Consider the following 17570-nt stretch of genomic DNA (forward strand, 5'->3'; position numbering starts at 1 on the left):
GTCCTGGAGGAAGGGAGACGCTGTCTGGGCCTTTGTCATTTGTTTCTGAGTCTGCTTCTTCCAGCCTCATTTTTGTTCCTTCAAACCGTATTTCTTGGGTCAGCCTTTTCTGCTTGAGCAAGGGATGCTGCTGCTTCCGTTATTATTATTATTACTTTACCAGAGCACCGCTCAGCTCTGATGGTAGTGCTGGGGGTTGAACCTGGGACCTTTGCTGCCCCAAGGTTGAAAGGGATGCTGTTAGATAACTAAGCCACAATTCTACCCCTCAATGGGCTGTTGAGGAGACTCAAGACCAAGAAATCCACCAATAAAATCCACCAACAAAATGCTGGCATCTAATTTGGATTAGGGTTGGGGATGTGCTGGGGGTAGGGTGGGTCTCATCGCACCACTTTGAGCTGTCTTTTAAAGGAGGGGTAGGGAGTTGGGTGGTAGCGCAGCGGGTTAAGCGTATGTACCTGGTGCCAAGCGCAAGGACCAGCGTAAGGATCCTGGTTCGAGCCCCCGGCTCCCCACCTACAGGGGAGTCTCTTCACAGGCGGTGAAGCAGGTCTGTAGGTGTTTATCTTTCTCTCCCCCTCTCTGTCTTCCCCTCTTCTCTCTGGCATATCCAACAACGATGACAACAATAATAACTACAACAATAAAACAACTAGGGCAACAAAAGGGAATAAATATTTTTTTTTTTTTTTAAAGAAGGAGGAGTAGAAGAAGAGGGAGGGTAGAAGGGTTGAAGAAGCCTAGTGTGAAGGAAGACAGAGCAGGGCTCAGGTGAGGATGCTTGCTAGAGAGAGGCAAGGTTATCTCCAGGGAAGCCAAGAGCCTCCAGGGGAGGGGGGAGGGGGAGGGGGGAGGGGTGTGGTGAATAGTAGGGGAAGGGGGTTGGTTGGGGAGGAGTCAGGAAGCAGGCAGGCCTCCAGGGATGATGCCCTGGGGTGGTGGTCTACAGGGAGCACTAGTCTGCGAGGGAGACTGCAGGGGAGCTAGGATGCACTCATTTTACAGCATCCCTGCTCCCCCCTCTCCCCCACTCCACTAGCCAATTTTTGGGTGCAAGTTCCCACAGTTGCCCTGTGAGAAAGGGACTTGTATCATCCCACCTGGCTACAAACTGCAGCCTCCCAGTTGGCCTTCCAGATTCTTCTCACACAACTTGTGGAGGTGTGAGCTAATACTTGTCTGTCACCTTTGGGCTCAAAATCCTGTAGGGACTGTTTCATGCAGAGGGGAAGAAACTAAAGTGTATACAATGGCCTTAAAAGGCCATGCACTGGTAGGGATACCTCTACATACCTGGCTCAGTGACCTCAGCTCCCCCCCAGCCCCCTTAGTTACCACTGGGTTCCAGTGGCCCTGGCTGGCCTTTGCAATGAGGTCTTTGCACTGATGTCCCCTCCGATCTCCAAGTCTTGCTACCTCCTAAGTTAGGTCCCCTTGAGTGTACCATTTACAGCTCCCTCTCCTGCACCACCACCAAACACACAGTCAGGAGCCTTCTTTTTTCCCCTAATACACGTGTCCCCTTCTAACACACTGGGACAGCACTGTCCAGCAGGTTTATGATTTGCCACATACACAATGACAGGTTTTGTGGGGCAGGAGCTAGCTCACCCGGAAGCATTCACGCTTTACCATGCTTGAGGTGTGGGGTTCAAGCCCCCCCACCATGTGGGGGCAATATGCACAGGGGAAGCTTATGGTGTGCGTGAAGTGGAGCAGTCATGCTGTGGTATCTCTCCACTTCTCTGACACTTTGCTTCTTTCTGAAACTGAAAGGAAAAACTGGGAGCTGTAGAATGGGCATGAAGCCCCAGCACAGTCTCGATGGCAAAAAAGAAACTTAAGAAACTTTCTTAGAGTCGTATTTTAAAAGTTAAAAAGAAACAGGTGAAATCAATTATAATATTTTTACATTATCTTTGCATATCTGAGTTAGCGTTCTAGTATCTATTTGATTAAAACGAATCAGTGAGAGGTACATATTTTTTTTTGTACTAAATCTTTGGATTGGGCGTATATTCTTTTGAATATCTCTCTTGGGATTAGTCACGTTTAAATTATATATATGTTACCACTTTCAGAACATGGCTTTAAAATTGCCTTCCCCTCCTGTCTCTCCCACCTCCTTACAAGGGCAAAAATGATGTAAGGTCAGAGATAGGCTTTCTCTTCTGTTCGTGTGTCTCTGATTCCTAGAATAGTACCTCTAGAACAAGCACCTGCTCAATAAACATTTATTAATTGACTGACATTGTTGGAACTGAGGCCTTTGACCGAAGGTTTCATCCTAGGTCTGCAGAGGTGGGTGATGTGGGTAGAGGGGCTGTGACAGGACTCCAAGGAGAAGGGACCTCCGAGTCAGTGGTGAGTGTCAGACACCATCTCCTTTCAGCCACACTGGCAGTGGGGCTCAGTATTCGTTTGGCAGTTGAGAAGTTGGGGCTCCAAGAAGGTAAGTGACTTGCTCGAATTTATGCTCAACCAGTAAATGGCCAAGCCGGAATTTAAACCAGCCTTCTGACTCTCACTCTAGTGCTCTTTTCACCACACCGTGGTTGCCCCAGGCTAAGGCAGAGCATCAACAAATAAAATTGAAGTGTCTAGACTGAATACAAACAGGCAGGAGAAAAGTGGGACAGGGGGAGGATGTGGTGGTGGCCAAACTCGAGGCTGCAATCCAGATCCCCCACGTGTGGTGGGGCATGGCAAAGTAAGGCCCGAGTGTCTCCAGGGGCTGGTGCTCGGCAGTGGAAGATCAAAACCTAAGCACGAAAGGGATTGCAACATGCAGTCCTGGAAGAGAGCAAGAATCTTTAAATAGACCACGGAGAAGAAGGATAAAATGAACACACTGCCTCCTCCAGTTGTATAAAAGTTGCTCCTACAACCCCCTGGAGACTTCAAGACCTTTTCAAGGCTCTGGGAAAACCCAACCAAGGCCCAGAGCCTCTGTCCTATGCCACCAGCCTACCAAGCTGACCCCACTCATCTCCCATCTGTGGGACATCTAATTCCCTGCAACCTGCACAATGTCCCTTTTCTGCTCTGCTAAACTTGAGACTCCCTTTTTCTAAAGAGGAACCTGTATCTAGTCCTCAAAGGCCGTTGGGATGCCTTTCCCGGGATCCTGCTCTCTTTCTTCTCATGAGGAGGCTGGCTGTATCCACATGGACTCGGGTGCTTTTGGATCAGTTCATGAGTTAGGATCTTCACGGGGGCTTGTGTGCGGAAATGGCTGCCAGAGGGTTCTTTCAATCCCTGGGCCTGAATGCTGCTTTCCCATCAAGAAAACTTTACTTTTTCTCCTTTGAATCCGGTCTGACCATATGATTTGTTTTGACTAAGAGAATGTAGCCAAAGTGATGTCATAGGCTTGACAGTCCAGGGACTTAAGGGACATTTCCAGACACCATGCTGTGAGGAAACCCAACTATTCTTGCTGGGGAGAAAGTCCAAGTTCAGAGAAAGAGAGAAGCTCAGGCATCCCTCTGCTATTCCCATCACCCCAAACTGGGACACAAGACGCGTGAACAAGGTTGTTTTGGATTTTTTGGCTCCAAGAGAGACAGCCTAGTCAACAGCGGAGAAAGTAGAGAGAAGCCATTCCCTGTGCAAATGTGCAGGATTAGGAGCAAATGTTTGGGTGGTGGCTGTTTAAAGCAATGGTGCTTTGGAATGGTTGTCACCCAGTGATCAAAACTGAATCATCCAACTGAATGAACCTCATCCTTCCTTGGGGTGAGGATCTGTGCCCCTCTCTATCTGTAAGGTTTTATTCCTATGCATGATAGTTTCAGGGGGTGGAGGGAGGCTCTAGAGAGAAAGGGCATCTCTATGAGCAAATCAGAGATCAGAGTTTGCCTGGGATGATGGAAGTCTGGTGGGAAGTCAGGGCAAGAGCTGACTGACCTAGACAGCACATAGAATTTCTCGAATTCAGTTCCATTGTCTTACCGAGAGAAAGCAGGTCTTACATATAGAGAAAAAGAGAAGAAGAAATGGAGGGAGTGAGGGGAGAGAGAGAGGGAGAGAGAGAGACAGAGAGAGACAGAGAGAGAGAGAGAGACAGAGAGAGAGAGAGAGAGAGAGAGAGAGAGAGAGAGAGAGAGAGAGAGAGAAAGCTTCCAGAGAGTTCCAAGAGGGATGTGGTAAAAAAAGCGAAAAAGCCATGGAATCTTTTCCTTCCCTTTCTTTCTCCCTTCCATCCTCCAGCACTTGCTGAACACCAGCCACATGTGCCATGTTCTGGCATAGCACAGCCTCTCACTCATGACAGGCTATTGCATATGCCAGTACAGAAACAACGCCTGGATGAGATGACCCCGGAGAGGCCCCACCGGGCTGGTCTAGGAGTTGTTGGAAGGGAGAAAGTTCAGCTGCCTCCACAGGATATTATCCATCAGGACACAGGGAAGAGGGAAGGGCCAGAGAGGAATCAGTAAATATTTATAATCTGCTGGAAAGGGAAGATGCAAAGCAGAAAAAAAAAAAAAAAAAGGACTTGGCTGAGCATCTGCAGAGGAGAGGGTGGAGGAGATTCAGAAAGGGGAAGGGTGATTCAAAGGAAAAATGACCCACCAGACAGAGGAGGACTGGATCTCCTTGGAATGAGAATGGAGATCTGAGGGGCTGGGTGGTAGTGCACATGGTTGAGCACATCTTAACATACTCAAGGACCAGGTTCAAGCCCTGCTCCCCATCTTCAGGGGGGAAGCTTCATGAGCAGTGGAGCAGGTCAGGTCTTCAGGTCTCTCTCTCTCTCTCTCTCTCTTTCTACCTCCCCATCTCATCTCAGTTTTTCTCTGTTCTATTAAATACAAACAAACAAAAAAAATAAAGAAAAATGGCCAACAGAAGTAGTGTATTCATTGTACAGGGACTGAACCTCAGTGATAACCCTGGTGGCAATAAAATAACAACAGAAAGGAGATCTGAGCATGATTTAATTGCTTATTTATTTATTGCCTTTGCTGGGACTTCACCATGGCTAGGGTTTTACCATCTGGGCTGATATTTTTCAGATGAGAGAGAGGGAGAGGGAGAGTGAGAAAGAAAGAGAGAGAGAGAGAGAGAGAGAGAACCATAGACCAAAGTTTCCTTTAGGGCTGCAGGATTTCCAAGTGGTATAAGAGGGGCTCAAGAGCCCCCACACCTATGGACATCTAATCTTTGACAAAGGGGCTCAAACTATTAAATGGAGAAAGCAGAGTCTCTTCAACAAATGGTGTTGGAAACAATGGGTTGAAACATGCAGAAGAATGAAACTGAACCACTGTATTTCACCAAATACAAAAGTAAATTCCAAGTGGATCAAGGACTTGGATGTTAGACCACAAACTATCAGATACTTAGAGGAAAATATTGGCAGAACTCTTCCGCATACATTTTAAAGACATCTTCAATGAAATGAATCCAATTACAAAGTAGACTAAGGCAAGTATAAATCTATGGGACTACATCAAATTAAAAAGCTTCTTCACAGCAAAAGAAACCACTGCCCAAACCAAGAAACCCCTCACACAATGGGAGAAGATCTTTACATGCCATACATCAGACAAGAGTTTAATAACCAACGCATATAAAGAGCTTGCCAAACTCAACAACAAGACAACAAATAACTCCATCCAAAAATGGGGGGAGGACTTGGACAGAATATTCACCACAGAAGAGATCCAAAAGGCTGAGAAACACATGAAAAAATGCTCCAAATCTCTGACTGTCAGAGAAATGCAAATAAAGACAACAATGAGATACCACTTCACTCCTGTGAGAATGTCATACATCAGAAAAGGTAACAGCAGCAATGATGAATGAAATAGTGGGGGTTGTATTGTTAAATGGGAATCTGGGGAATGTTATGCATGTTCAAACTATTGTATTTACTGTTGAATGTAAAGCATTAATTCCCCAATAAAGAAAAAAAAAAAAAAAGAAAAGGTAACAGCAGCAAATGCTGGAGAGGTTGTGGGGTCAAAGGAACCCTCCTACACTGCTGGTGGGAATGTCAGTTGGTCCAACCTCTGTGGAGAACAGTCTGGAGAACTCTCAGAAGGCTAGAAATAGACCTACCCTATGATCCTGCATTTCCTCTCCTGGGGATAAGGAACCCAACACACCCATCCAAAAAGATCTGTGTACACATATGTTCTTAGCAGCACAATTTGTAATAGCCACAACCTGGAAGCAACCCAGGTGTCCAACAACAGATGAGTGGCTGAGCAAGTTGTGGCATATATACACAATGGAATACTACTCAGCTGTAAAAAATGGTGACTTCACCATTTTCAGCCGATCTTGGATGGACCTTGAAAAATTCGTGTTGAGTGAAATAAGAAGGATGAATATGGGATGATCTCACTCTCAGGCAGAAGTTGAAAAGCAAGATCAGAAAACAACAACAACACCACCAACAAAACACAAGTAGAACCTGAACTGGAATTGGCGTATAGCACCAAAGTAAAAGACTCTGGGGTGGGGGTGGGTGGGTGGGGAGAATTCAGGTCCAAGAAGGATGACAGAGGACCTAGTGGGGGTTGTATTGTTATATGGGAAACTGGGGAATGTTATGAATGTACAAACTATTGTATTTACTGTTGAATGTAAAACATTAATTCCCCAATAAAGAAATAAAATAAAATAAAATAAAATAAAATAAAAAGAGAGGCTCAAACCTGGGTCACCCTAACGGCAGAGCAGGTGCTTCCTAGCGATCTTGCTGGCCCCTCAACAAGACTCTCAGTGGTGGTGTAAGTTCTTCCGTCAGGGAGCTCCTGAAGGGTGGTGGTGGTGACATGCCTTTCACAGAGTTCTTAAGTACTATCTTGCCTTCTTTTGTGTACAATACTTTTGACCATAGCACTGTCAACTCTGATTTATAGTGGTGTAGGGGACTGAGCCAGGGCTTCAGCCTCATACAGGAGCATCGGTTGTAAAAATCACCAGGCTACCTCTTGGCTTATAGAGTTTATGGTCTAAGGGAGGAGCCAGAACCCCTGTCATCAGATATTTCATTATCCATTCAGATGGAAACTCCTCTTAGGAAGGCACCCTCAGCCCCCTTGCCTCCATTCGGCTGTTGTGTATATTTACAGTCACTGAATTTTGAGCCCTCTGTAGGTCTCTGTCTTGACTCTTCCCCCTTCTACAGACACAAAATTTTAATCCCCACAGGGCTTCTGTTTCCATTTTATGAGCTGAGCAGGGCTCACCAGTCTGGGCCCTGATGTTTCCCCACAAACCCCCTGCTGGTACCTGGCTCTGACGCCAAGTGGGGCAGATGCCAATGTGTGCCCCCTTCCCTTTGCAGCAGAGGTCTGAGAAACCCAATTGCCACCTCCTTAGGCCCTTTGTAGGGGATGCATGTCCCCATCCCCAATTAACCTAGTCATTCTTTTTTTTTTTTTTTTTTTTTTTTTACCAGAGCACTGCTCAGCTCTGGCTTATGGTGGTGCAGGGGATTGAACCTGGGACTTTGGAGCCTCAGGCATGAAAATCTCTTTGCATAACCATTATGCTATCTACCCCTGCCCTAACCTAGTCATTCTGGGACTGGAAGTCCCCCAGGAGGTGGGGTAATGGCTTGTAAGGCAGGTCCACAGGGACTTCTCCTCAAACGTCCTTCCTAGAGCCTCTGCAGGACCCAAGCTGAGCTGCCCTATGTCCCGTGGAGACCTCGGGTTGGAGAGATGTTGGAATCCAGGTTGTACAACCAACCCAATCCCTTTCCTGGGCCTCAACAGCCTCATCTCTACAACAGGGACAATCACACCTGTGCTGTGGATTTGAGAAGATGAAGTGCTGTTCACAGGAGAATGTCCTTAGAATGTAGGATGTGCTCAAACATGACCACTATAGGGATGTTGTCAACTCTATTGAATAGTTCCCATGTCAATGCCTTTGAGCAACTCTGTTAGTGCAAGTTGGCTGGTTTTTCTCTTCCTTACTTTTTGTGTTTTTGGATTGAAACACCATATACTGGTTTTTCCAGATGTGTGTCCTTATGCTCTCACTGACGTGTGGGGCAGCCAGAACAGACCCAGCTCTGAGGCCCAGGGGTGGAGAGAAAGGGTCAGATTGAAGGGGTAAGCAGCATGCAGAGTATCCCTTCTGGTTAGGGCTGATACTCTGTGGTTCCAAATCCAGGGCACAGGTAGGATGGCAGTGAGTGTACACTGATCAATTGGCCCATGGAGAGAACCAGATTGCAGTTCAGACTTGTGTCTTCACCCTCCCCCAGTCTCCACCCTCTTCCCTGCCCAAGTTCTTCCATTCACAGCTGGGCTTTGGGCAGAGACTCCTGAGGCCTGGAGTAAGGCTACTGGGCCAACCAGCTGCTCTGACATTCTTCCCAGCTTCTTTCTGGGGGCCCTACTGTTAGTGCACGTTGACTGGTTTTTCTATTCCTCATTTTTTTGTATTTTTAGGTTTAAACCCCATATACTGGTTTTCTCAAGTGTGTGTCCTTATGCTTCCACTGAAGTGTGAGGCAGCCAAACCAGACCCAGTTCTGGGACCTAGGGGTGGGGAGAAAGACCTCCTCAGAAGTTTCCCAAGACTTACAGTCTTATTATTCTAGAATTAAAAAAAATTATTTATAAAATGGAAACACTAACAAGACCATAGGATAAGAGGGGTACAATTCCACACAATTCCCACCCCCAGAACTCCATATTCCATCCCTTCCCCTGATAGCTTTCCTAATCTTTAACCTTCTGGGAGCATAGACCCAGGGTCATTCATTATGGGATGCAGAAGGTGGAAGGTCTGGCTTCTGTAATTGCTTTCCTGCTGAACATGGGCATTGGAAGGTCAATCTATACTCCCAGCCTGCCTCTTTCTTTCCCTAGTGGAGCAAGGCTCTGGGGAAGAGGGGCTCCAGGACACATGGTGGGGTCTTGTCTGACCAGGGAAGTCAGGTTGGCATCATGGCAGCATGTGGAACCTGGTGGCTAAAAAAGAGTTAAGATATAATGCAGAACAAATTGTTGACTAATCATGAACCTAAAGGCTGGGATATTGAGGATGAAGATTTGGGGTCTCCATTTTGGAGAAAGCTAGTAGGTCTGTTTTAGGGATATTCCAAGGGGCCCATGACTTAATAAGTTTTTGCTTGCACCTGACATCTAATATGCAGGTAACCTAAGTTATTGTCTGGGGGATGGTATCATAGTTGGGAAAAGGACCAAAAAGCTGGATCAGGGAAGAGAGTAGCTCCCAATTATGGAACAAGTATATAATTATTGTTGACTGTAAACCCCAATGATTTGATCTGGGGCCCATAGTCAGCACAGGAGCCTCTGTAACCTCTGCATCTCTGTAGGTCTGAGCTCACATTCTGTGGTCATGGCTAGGAACATTCCAGGCTGCGCCAATTTTTGGAACCATCATCCTTGGCTGATAGGCAGAGTATGCTATCCAACCTCCCTTCAGAGAATGGAAAATTCCCTACCATTGATGATCTACATTGAGGGCCAGGTCCTGTAGGGGCCCACAGAGGGGTCCATTATGTTGCTCCTGATAGAGATGGCCAGTGACAGTGGTGAGAGGGATCTGTTAGAGGTCTAGGCCCATCATGTCTGTGTGGGAATCCCAGGATTCTCTGACTAGGGCCCTAGGTTATGGGATGGCTTAATTGTGACTAAAGAGTCATCATTAAAGTATAGGAGTCTAGGTTTTGTTTTGTTTTGTGTTCTTGGGGGTGTGGGGGAAAGCTTATTGTACAGATCTGAGTGGAAGCCTCTGGAACTGGGAACTGCCACCTCTGGGCAGGCAGCAGCAGGATGTCTAGTAGGGAAATCTTCAGGGAGGGTGTTTGCACATCTGTTTCCTCCTGGCTTTCAAAGGAGTCATCCCCTCCAGTGTAGGTCTCTGTGTCTCATTCCCCAGGGTCTTCCTTCCAGCTGCTCTCCACTATTCCTTTCTCTTCAGCCCGAGTAGAGAAGATGGCTAGGCCTAGATTTGGGGCCTGCTGGGGCTGTGTGTCTGAGACTTGTGGGGGTGATGCTTGCTCCTGGAAGATGCCCTCTGATGCTTCCTGCCATCCTGGAGCAGGACCCCAGGCCCAGGGTTTCCTTGGCAAGGCACACCCAGCCAGGCTTGAACACACGCAAGTGTGGCAGGGGTCACTGCTCCCAGTCACGGGGCAGCTGCCTGATTGGGTAACGGTTCCTGGAGTGGGGGCTATGAGGCCCAGCTGAGGAATTCAGCTTCTCGGGACAAACCCCCTTGGGACTGGGGGTGGGGGTGGGGTGGGGGAGGCCTGACCTGGCTGTATCCCATGACCCCAAACTACCCTCTGGAAGCTGCTGACTGTTCAGCAATAAACACCTCATGGCTATTAATACCCCTCTATCTGGCAGCTATAGAATCGATAACACTGGTTCACTCCTGACCCGGTCTGGCCAGGGGTTCAAATCCCTGCTGCTAATTCTGAGTCCCTGATGTCCCCATAGCCATAACACAGCCCTGACTCTGGACAGCTTCTAAATCACATCTTTAGACCTACTACCTTTTAAATTTTCTTTTCTTTATTTTGGATAGAGACACAGAGAAATGGAGAAGACAGGGAGAGATAGAGATAGATAGAGAGAGAGAGAGCGAGAGGGAGAGAAAGAGAGAGAGAACTATAATCCTGATCCACCACTCATGAAATTCATCCCCCCCCTATAGGTAGGGATGGGGATTTGAACTCAGGTCCTTGTACATGGTAAGCTGTGCACCTACCCAACCCTCTCTTACAACCTTTTTTGAATCTCAATTGTTAACTATGAAATAGACATTATAAAATCTGAGGCTCTGAGAAATGTGGACAGGTCCAGAATGTGTAGTAAGTGTCCACCATCCTCCCTCCCCCTGGGGCCAGTTGTCATTGCTGGTGGTGGAAAGAACACATTTAGAATTAGAACTGGGTTCAACTTTTGACAACAGGAGGCTTTTCTAGCTATGATACTGGGCAGGATGTTTAACTTCTGGGCCTCATTGTCTTGATCTGTGAGATAGGCATGCTAACACCTACTATTTAGGTTGTCAGTGTGGATTAAACTAGACAGCAAATAGAAGCTGGCTGTCAGTTAAGATGGGCTCCACAAACATAAGGCTTATTGAATGAAAGCTTGGGTGAATGAATGAATAAAACATTAGCTACCACACCAGGAGGGTCTCCCAGGGCCAGAACAGATTCTCTCCCATCAGCCTAGATGCTCCCTGAGGATTGTGGGACAATTCTTTGAGCTTGTTTCTTTGATGAACAGAACCCCCAAAGGGCTCAGCTTTCTACATGGTGTATTTCCTTGGTTGGTGTGGAAAGTTTATATAGAAACTCACAAGGGGACTTAGAAAGGATCTGCCTTCTTGTCTTTGTAATGAGATGCTGGCAGGATCCAGGGCATAGTCTGTCTTTTTCTGGATCTGGAATGGAGATGCTTTGTCTACACGAGCTGCAGGAGCACAGGAATGCTCTCCAGGTGAGGCCCTGGGCTCATCCCTTTCCTCCCAGCGGTTGCCACACCATTAGCACTGCTCGACCCCAGTGGCCACATGGAAAGTTCAAATGGTAGGTGTGTACATTGGGGGGTGCAGGAAGGAAGGAGGGTAGAAGAGACATAAGGGTTGGCAGGGAGGTGGGGAAGAGCTGGGCTCAGTGCTGGTAAAGCTGTTCTTCAGGCCCCATGACTTCAGAGAAACAGCCCTCCCAGGCCCCCAAATGCCGCCCGTGTGCCAGGCCCAGCCTTTGGTGTTTGCTTAACAGGAAGCCTCCCTGAAGGTGTCTTATCTCAGCAGGCCTGGTGTGGCTACTGGGAAGGACAGGGGAATCACCCCTCTCCCCCACCTCCTACCTCCCCCAAGATGCTCCCCCACTTCCCTATTTGAGTCTATGCTTTCCCTGGAAGTGAGGAGGCAGCTGCTCAGGCTGGGGGAGGGAGGGCTCTGAGTCTGTGGACTCCCTACTGGAGACTGAGGGAGCTCCCAGAGATACCAGTTCTGCCCCATTCCCTAGATTGATACTGGGCACTTACACTCCCAAGTTTCTTCTGCGATAGGGTAGTTCCATGTGGGCCTCACGGCTTCAACTTCAGCCTGACTCTCAGGGGGCAAAGGAGGGATGTCATGGAGGTCAGGCTGTCAGAATAAATAAAAAGACAGGATGGAGGGGGTGAGCGGTGGGGAACCCAGTACAGTGCACATTTTACTATGCCCTAGGATTAGTGTTCAAGCCCCCAGTTGCAGGGGAGAAGCTTCATGAGCTGTGGAGCAGTGCTGCAGGTGTCTGTTCTTCTCTCTGTGGCTATCTCTCAATCCCTGTCTCTCACCCTTTATAAAAAAAAATAAAAAATCACTGGAATGGTGGAATCATGCAGACACAGAGACCTCAGCTACCACCACACTGGAGGAAGCTCCGGTATTGTCTTTATCTATCTGTCTGTCTATCTATCTATCTATCTATCTATCTATCTATCTATCTACCTACCTATCTAAAAAGAGTTCTCTTAGGTAGAAAAGAACTGACTCCTCACATCCAGGTAGTTGATGCTTGTTCCTTAGCTACCTTTCTTGTTGCTTTATCTGTGAGGTTCCCAGTGTAGACACTGCATGTAGATCCCCTGTTCTGGATAGTTCCTCAATTATTGCTTGCAGCAGAGGCAAGAGCCAGATTAGGATCTGGCTGAGGGTTGATGCATGGTGAGAGGGCTCCCTTTTCCCCCTTCATTAGGGGGCTGTTCTCTGGAGGAACTGGACCTGGTCTCCAATCTGACTTTTCTCACAGCTCTACCTGGCCTTGAGTGCTGTGGTGTGGGAGACACTGAGGCAGCCTTCTCAGCAAACATCCCTTTTCTGAATCTTCCAGTGGGACTCTCTGACTGTCTTATTATTATTTATCTTACATAATTTTTTTGCAGATTGCTCTTTCGAGAAAGTCCCCTGGGCTCTGGAAATTGAGGTGAAAACCTTTCATAGAACCCCCCCCCCCCCCCCCGCACTAGAGCTCTGTCACTGACTGGCCCTGTGACCTGGGCAGGCTCTACTTTCTCTCTGGGTCTGAGCATCACTGTCACTATGGGTGCAATGAAAACATATGTATGCAGCAGCTTTTCCAAACTTCCAATTGTAATTTGTCCCTGTGCCATGAAGTCTCTCATTAATCTGCAGTCAATGTGCCCATTTTCCCCTTAAAAATGAAACTGAGAAGTGTAAAGAACATCCTGAGAGTTTTGTGTGTCGTAAGGACAAGGATTGCTTCTTGAAGCTCTTGGGGATCGTGTGTGTGCCTGTGTGTTCTGGGCTGTGGCATGTTGGCCATTCTTTTCCACATGGCCTGTGGTAAAACCAGAACATGCCTGGGAGCTATTCTCCTAAAAGCTGTGCTGGGAGGTTGGCAGGAGTAACTGGAGTCCCTGAGGTGGGTGTTTGCTGTTTTTGTGTCTCAAGGGTGTTGAGCTTGCCGGCTGCCCTCTCTCTCTGGGACTCTTGCTGCCTTGGCTGGGCCTGGAGCTCTTCTCCCCAGAGGCTAAGTCTCTCCCAGCCAAATGACCTCGGGAGCATCATGCCCCCAGGCCACTCTAACAGGAGAGCTCTGGGCCCCTCAGCTTGCCAGGGCCAGGCCTGCCGGCTGCCCATTTCTGCCCTGCAGTAACACTGGATTGAGAAACCAGAGCTCAGGCCAAGTGGAGAAACACTGCTCCCTCCCTGTCTTTCCCAACTGTCCTCCACACTGTGAGGCGATGTCTGCTTAACCCCTTCCTGGGGCTGGGGGAGCAGTAGATGTGGGGTCCCTGTGGGTGAACAAGTCAGAAAGAAGGAGGGATCTGGGGACCCCTAACTGCATGAACTTGCCATACCTCTCTGGTTTTGGCTTTCTTTGGGGGAAGTGAGATCCAGGACCCTGTAAATAGCTGTGCAGACATCGCCTTGCTGCCTGGACCTTGGTGGGTGCTAGTGTTCTGGGGTCCAGCTCATACAGGAAAATAGGCAGGAAAGGGAGCAGGGCCAGGACCTGCATCATTCTCACTCAGGTAAAGGAGGATCTGGTTTGGACAGAAAGAAAATAGAACCAAAAGTTCTTGACCCATGGACCTTTCTGAGGGATAGAATTACCTTAGAGAACTCAGTCAAAGTGTGTGTGTGTGTGTGTGTGTGTGTGTGTGTGTGTGTGTAGAGTCCTGCCCTCAGGGTGTCCAAGTCTAAAAGGGAGGAGGCAAAGTTCTGTCTTTCAGGAGCCCCAGATTAAGGGGAGGAACAGTTTTACCCTCAGGGGTCCTCCATCTGAAGAGGAGAGAAATAGTTCTGTCCTCAAGGACCCTTGAAGGAGAATGGGAGAAACAAATCTGTCCTCAGGAACCTCTAGTTTGAAGATGGGGGTGGGTGAGAAATAGCTTTGCCCCTGAGGGACCTCCAGTTTAAAGGAGAAAGTTTTGCCCCTCAGGGAACCCTAGTTTGAAGGGAGGAATAAATCTGCTCTTTGGCACCCCCATCTGAGGGGGCGGGTAGAAACAGTCTTTTCCTCAGGGGGCTCCCATTTTGAAGAGGTAGAAATACTTCTACTCCTCAGAGATCCCTAGTCTGAGGGGATGGGAGAAGAAACACTTCTGCCCTCAGGGACCCCCAGACCAAGAGGGAGACCTCTTTGGCCCTCCTCTGGTGCTGTCCAGGGTGGAGGCTCCTGGACAACTTAAGTTGGGACATTTGGGGAAAAGTCTGACAGAGCAGGAACACCCCTACCCCACAGTGCTTGCCAAGACCCAGAGGCATACTGTGACTGGAGGGTTCCAGGAAGGACTGTTTCATTCCTTGTTATACCCACCATCACCTACCCAGCTTTCTTGGCTATCTGGCCACAGGTCTGAAATCCCTCCTCAGATTATTAAGACTAGAATGGATCTCAGAGATCTTGACTCCAGAGCAGAAGAGGACACACAGCATTAAGAAGAGAATTGATCTTCCCTGAGGACAGAACAGTAGAAGTCAGCTTCTCGACTTGTGTTCCAAATTAAGGGGAGACTGGGAGCACAATGGGCTACCCAATACAAGTGCCCATGGAAGGCACCATGAAGGAGTATGTGGGTGTGTGAGGGCATGGAAGAGGATGAGTGTGTGCAAGGGAGTGTGCATATGTATGTATAAGTGTGTGTGAGTATATGAGTGGCTGTGTGTGAGTGACTCTGTGTGTGTGTGTGTGTGTGTGTGTGTGAGAGAGAGAGAGAGAGAGAGAGAGAGAGAGAGTTGTGATAGCGGCTGTGTATGTGAATGGCTATGTATGTGTATGTGGGGATTGTGAGTGTGTGAGGGGGTTATGAGTGTGTGAGGGCGTTGTGAGTGTGTGAGTGGTTTTGTGTGAGGGGTTGTGAGTGTGAGTGGCTGTGTGTGACTATGAGAGTGGCTGTGTGAGTGAGTGGCTATGCATTTGTGTGAGGGGGTTGTATATGAATGACTGTGTGTGAGGGAGTTACGAGTGTGTGTGTGTGTGTGTGTGTGTATGTGTGTGAAAGAGCTGTGAGTACATGAATGTGTCTGTAAGAGTGTGTGAAAGTGTGTTTGTATGGGGGAGTGAGTGCATATATGAAGGGGCAGGAACCTGCACAAGCTGGTTCCTTCAAGCAGGAGTGGGTTCCCATGGGCTCTGCTGTGAGGGTCTGGCTGCTCCTGTGTGTCAATGTGGGGGAAGGTGCCAGGGATAACAGACAAGCTTTATCCCATCCCCATACCAAGTCCACCTGATCTGGTTCTCTTGGGACCAAGGGCAGAGGGCGATGAGTCATGGATGACTCAGGTGCTGGAGGCCACAGCCACGCAGGGCACATGATGGCCAAGAAGAACTGGGCCTGTTCGTGGACAGACAGGTGACTTGGAGGCTGTCATTGTGAGTGTCCTTTCTTAGAGGGCAAGAGGAGTCTTAAAGTGTGGGCTTTCCTTTCCTCAGGGTCTTTGATCTCTGTTGGCTCTCCTTTGGCTTGGAAAGTTAGGGCTGGGCTGAGCCATCCTGGAATCCTGGAGGTGTGGCTGAGGATCCCTTTAAATAAGAATGACTTTCCAGGAATGTGTGCACTCTACTTGGTGCGCCAATACTTGGCCCCTTGAATCCTGTCCTGCCCTGAAGCCTCCCTATCTTGACCCCCTGCTCCACAACAGGAAGATCATCTGCAGGTGTGAACAGTGCCCTGTTCTGGATCTTACTGTATGACCCAGAGCTGCACTCTTCTCTCTGCTCCAGGTTCCCACTCTCCCCTGCCAAGGGCTGAGGGCTGGATGATGCCTCCTTTCTCCCCTGTGCTTGAGGAGGGTCTCTGGGAGGGGGTGGCTGAGGCCAGGCTCTGCCCTCCTGCCCCATCAATCTGTACACAGTGATGATTATAGGGTGAGCAGCCAGGACCAGACACTGTAATCTGCTGCCCTCCTGTCTGTCCAGGACCCACAGAGCATTTCTTTCTGCTTTTTGCCTCTTTTCCTTTTTTTTACTTTTTAAAAATTTATTTATTTATTTATTTTCATCATTGAGACTTCAATGTTCTGGCCTGACTTTTTTTTTTTTTTTTTTTTTTCAGATGGAGAGAGACAGAGAAGGGGCCAGGGAGTGGTGCACCTGATTAAGTACACACATCATAGTGCAGAAGGACCTAGGTTCAAGCCTCTGGTCCTACTTGAAGGGAGAAAGCTTTGTGAGTGGTGAAGCAGTGCTGCAAGTCTCTCTCTCTCTCTCTCTCTCTCTCTCTCTCTCAATCTTTCCCTCTCCTCTCTCAATTTCTATTAAAAATAGTGACTTCACTGTTTTCAGCCCATCTTGGATGGAGCTTGAAGAAATCATGTTAAGTGAAATAAGTCAGAAACAGAAGGATGAATATGGGATGATCTCACTCTCAGGCAGAAGTTGAAAAACAAGATCAGAAAACACAAGTCGAACCTGAACTGGAGTTGGCGTATTGCAGCAAAGTAGAAGACTCTGCAGGTGGGTTGGGGGGAAGAGTACAGGTCCAAAAAGGATGACAGAGGACATAGTGGGGGTTGTATTGTTATGTGGAAAACTGGGAAATGTTATGTATGTACAAAGTGTTGTATTTACTGTCAAATGTAAAACATTAATCCCCCATAAAGAAATTACCAAAAAAAAAAGAAAGAAAGAAAGAAAGAAAGAAAGAAAGGAAGGAAGAAAGGAAGGAAGAAAGAAAGGAAGGAAGGAAGGAAGAAAGAGAGAAAGAAAGAAAGAAAGAAAGAAAGAAAGAAAGAAAGAGAGAAAGAAGGGGCCAGGTGGTGGTGCATCTGGTTGAGCACACATGTGACAATGCATAAGGACCCAGGTTCGAGCCCCTGGTCCCCACCTGTAGGGGGAAAGCTTTGCAAGTGGTGAAGCAGGGCTACAGATGTCTCCTTTTCTCTTTCCTTCTCTATCTCCCCCTATCCTCTAGATTTCTGACAGTCTCTACCCAAAAATAATTATAATAATAATAATTTGTGTTCTACCATGATGGCAGAGGAGGACCTAGTGGGGGTTGTATTGTTATGTGGAAATATTACACATGTACAAACTATTATATTCTACTGTCGACTGCAAACCATTAATTCCCCAATAAGAAAAGAAA

The sequence above is a fragment of the Erinaceus europaeus genome, chromosome 4 (genome assembly GCF_950295315.1).
Source record: "Erinaceus europaeus chromosome 4, mEriEur2.1, whole genome shotgun sequence".
NCBI lineage: Eukaryota > Metazoa > Chordata > Mammalia > Eulipotyphla > Erinaceidae > Erinaceus > Erinaceus europaeus.